The sequence below is a fragment of the Hylobates moloch genome, unplaced genomic scaffold (assembly GCF_009828535.3).
Source record: "Hylobates moloch isolate HMO894 unplaced genomic scaffold, HMol_V3 SCAFFOLD_18, whole genome shotgun sequence".
In the NCBI taxonomy this organism is placed as follows: Eukaryota; Metazoa; Chordata; class Mammalia; order Primates; family Hylobatidae; genus Hylobates; species Hylobates moloch.
In genome coordinates, this window is record NW_026652293.1 from 4726034 (window position 1) to 4730355 (window position 4322).

At 38.9% G+C, this 4322-nt stretch overlaps 1 long non-coding RNA gene across 1 annotated transcript; it reads right to left on the minus strand.

Annotated features, from left to right (window-relative positions):
• Positions 1 to 1547: 1547 nt before the first annotated feature.
• LOC131381865 (uncharacterized) lies at positions 1548 to 3623 on the minus strand. The gene is made up of 2 exons (XR_009210879.1): positions 3447 to 3623; positions 1548 to 2132 (listed from the first exon to the last, which is right to left on the minus strand). It is a non-coding gene; the product is annotated as an uncharacterized LOC131381865 (long non-coding RNA).
• Positions 3624 to 4322: the final 699 nt, after the last annotated feature.

The following is a 4322-nucleotide window of genomic DNA, read 5'->3' on the forward strand; positions in this document are numbered from 1 at the left end:
TATGTCCTCACATGGCAGAAGAGGTGAAGGATCTCTCTCTCTGGAGTCCCTTATAAAGAAACTAATCCAATTTATAAGGGTTCTACTATCATAGCCTAATCACCCTCCAAAAGTCCCGCCTTCTAATACCATCACTTTGGGGTTCGAATTTCTACATAAGTTTTTAGTGGGACATAAACATTCAGTCCTTTGTAGTAAAAAGAGAAAACATGCACTGCCATACTGAAACGTAAAAAAAATTAAACACGAATGTTGTCACAAAGATTTATAATTTAGCTGCTTTAAATACTGCTTCTATTTTGATATCTAAGCATGTTGGGACACACTTTATGAATAATAGGTTACTACAACCAATTTTAACTAGAGTTCTGCTCCAGAGGTTTCTTAATTTTATTAGAACATTGATCCAAATGAAAAGTCATGCTTCTCAGAGTTGATTATGAAACTTCTGCAGCTGTATATACTTGTTAAATTGACATCTTTGGAAATAGTCTTCTTAAAATAATCACTAACTTTTGAATTAAATGCTAATGCATCTTCAGAATATGTGTGCCTTCTGGTAGATTTCAGGTAGACGGTAAATGTGCACCAATAATTTGTGCAATTTGCATCTTCAGCATCAACTTTTTTAAGACATGAAAATTCAATATTTAATATTTCTTTAAATGTTACACTTTTTGAGATTATTTCTTTGAAAAGGACAAAATAAAACAAAGCATTACTAAACAGTAAAGTACATACATAATTGTAGATTTAGATCATACATACTATAAATACCACACCCCTGAAAAAAAGTGTTCAGACGACTCTCTCTGTGGTCTATGTTATGACAGTAAGGTCTATATTGCCTGTACATAGTTTACATATTCCAAAAGTATGATTTCTGACAATTCCTACTATCCTCCTGAGTGGTGGCTTGATGACTTCCTGCAACTCACAGGCTGTGGCTTTGGGCATTGTCCTGGTCACAGCACAGCTAGCTGCTGATACACCAAGTGGCCAGAAGGGGCAGCAACAGTGAATACTTCTCCCATTGCTGCCTGAGATCAGGGGAGTTAGCGGTCCCTCGCCACCTATTACAAGCCTCCTTTTTTATCAGGGAGTGCATGCTGTCCTTGAAAAGAAGGTGTTGGCACCACGTGTCTTGAAAGGGAAAGGAAAAATAAGTTGAGCTACCACTTATCATCTGTCAGATTAAACCATGTGTTAATCAGAACACTGTCCACTACGTACTATTAGACAAGACCCTCGCAGAAGCTAGATGTACAAAGTGGGAATTACCAAACTCATCTTACTATATTTTCAGGCTTTGCTAAAAAATGAAAATTATAGGATGAATGTTAAACTGTGCTGGATCTGGGATAATAGATATAAACTAGGAGTATTCAAAGCAAAGTAGGATGCATGGTCACTATAATAGAGATTATTTTCAATTACGGAAGTTTAATAATTACTTAGTGTTGGTGATTAAATACAGAGTTAGAAATCTAAAGATGTATTTTATCTACCCAAATATATTAGCAGAAAAGTGCAAATATTAGACTAGCCATTGTTCTCAGTTTTTTATTGTGCTGAAGATACAGAGTTGAACACTAAAAAAGAGAGCAAAGCAAAGATTGCTAGAGTACAGCACAGTCTCCCAGTGTCTATTCAGTCGCTGTAGTTCCAGCCCTATTCACCTGGTTGTCCTTCAGCACTGGATTACTTTTGAGCTGAGTTGCTTCTTGTCCTGGCTATGCTTGTGTTTTCTTAAATACCCATGCGACAATGTTCTCACACTTTGTGGTAAATATTTGATATTTCTTCGGTGTCTGCTTGATTATGTGCTATGGGTCTTACCCATTACTCTCCTGCAGTTGATCTTCTGTCTTGCTTCACTTATGCCAAAACTCCTTCTGATGTGCATCATCATAACATCATGTATACCCATTGTAGCAATATCTATTTTTATCCATTGATAAAACTTGCTGATATATAGTGAGAAGAACCTGTAATTTAGGCTGAATTGATTAGATCAACCTCAACTCTCATTCCCCTGCCTCCGTAGTCCCATTTGAAGAAAATTTATGTCATGGGCAGGGAACTTACACATATCCAGAGGGAATTTATCCCTTCTCAGATGTCTACTTAGCCTGCAGAGGTAAGGAAAATAGGAGAGGTAAAGCTGGTATTATGATAGGTATCCTAATAAAGACTTTCCTTATTCCTGCTAATTTATCTCAGAATGTGAACACTAAGTTGGCATGCTGTATTATTATAGGTGGCAGCAGTTTTAGGGGAGATCTCCACAGCCTTATCTTTTATTAGTGCTTATACCAAGGTCCTATAGAAGTGAATATGTAAATCATTCATTATAACTCTCCACTTTTTTTTTTCTGAGTCACACTAAATTTGTATACAACTGAGGGTAAGCAATATATTGTCCTAATTCTGTCACTTCATTCATTCCATTTATTCATCATTCAACATTCAAGATATATCAATTGTCTACCTAGCCCTTGGCATTCACTCTTTATGCCAGTGCAGGAGACATAAATATAAATAAAACACAACTCCTGACTTCAGGGAATTTAGATTGGTGATAGATACAAGGAGGAAGCCAACACTTTTACAGTGTGCCCATTGCTAAAACCATAGAACATATAAGGTACCAATGGAAGAAAACGCCTAGACCTGTGGGGGAAGATTCCATGAGTTCCTCAAAGAGTGGGTGAGTGCCTGAGTTGAGAATTTTGCCACAGTTGGTGGATTGGGAGTGGTAGATGGGAGGGCATTCCGAGCACAGTCAATATTCATGTGTGAAGTTTTTTGTATGGGCAGGTGGGAGCCACTTCTGAGGCTCTAGCATACTATTTCCCCTATTTGGAACACTCAATCCCACCCCACCCCATGCCTTAATGTGGTTGATTCTATTTTATTTCTCAGATTACTTCCCCCAGTAGTCCTTCCATGACATACAAAGTCTGGTTTCTGTGCTTTTCTTTTTTTTTTTTAATGTGCTTTCTTAGTGTCCTGAACTTCTAACAGTGTGCAAATAAATTCAAATTTCAAATGGTAATTTTACCTATAAATTCTAAATTCCTTGAGGATGGGACTAGAAGACCATTTTTGTTCACGGTTCTTGCCTTGCTACCTGGCATAGCCTGTGGTAAATAATAAACTTTCAGTATTTATTACAAAAAAAGAATGAATAAATGAATGTACGAAGTCAGTCCCTGCAAATTGAAAGATAATTTCCCCCCAAAGCTGACCAACATCCTTTTAGAATGCTATCAGCCACAGCTTTTTATTTTTCATAGCCGTCCTTTCTCATAAAACTTGGTGATATTCTCCAAAGGACATTTACAAGTATTTTTCTAATTTTGCAGAGGCTGTCAAATGGAGACTTTCCCCCTCATCGGCCATCATCAAAATGATAGTTGGAAAGTATACAAAACAATGAGTACCTGGTGGCAAATGTATGGGGGTGGGCAGGTTCATCAGCTGAGAGGTTACAGCACATCAGACAGGATGAATGGAAGCACGTTCACAGAGGTAACAGTGGGGGAAGTGGTCCAGGCTTGAGCATTTGCTGGGTGAGGCTGCAGTGCAGGTAGGATTGGCATGCTGATTAAAACCTGGACGCACTTGCAGCTTGGTGTTGGTAAGGAGGGCAGAAGGGGAAAGAGTAATTGCAAAGAGGTGGGTTAATCTATGATTCATCTGTGGAAGGCTTTGCTGGTTGCATCCACCCTCTCCTGTCCTGTCCTGTTCACAGAATGACCAGCAAACTCCCTAGGAAAACATCTAGATGTTCTTCTCTAAAGATGAATTTCCTGGAGTAACCAAGGCTTCTTAATTGGGAGTGGTGACCCAGAGTAGTCTTTCTTTTCCTGGTCCATGTGGAGCTTGTGGTCTGCGGCTGCTGACTCACTCATTCTGATTCCAAGTAACCTAGAGTGAAACTGCTAGTGGATAAGCCCACCCTTGTACAAAGATGTCAGCTCTCCCGCCAAGAAAGAGGCCTGCTGGGGTTATTAGTCCTACAAGCCCACAGTAGTTGAACTCAATCCATCTACTCAGAATAATCAACCTACATCTCAATTCTTTAATATACATAAACAAGGATCTCCAGAACTAAAGGAAACAACAGCGTGAATGAGAGTGGCCGAAATCACTGGGAACAAGTATTCAAGATAAAACTGGCTTCAAAACTGCAAAATAAAAATAATTTTAAAAAAGAATGGCCAAAATAACAAAGAATAGCTGATCTTAGACAAAAGTGCCACTCCTGTAATCTCAGCACTTCGGGAGGCTGAGGTGGGCAGACTGCTTAAGGCCCG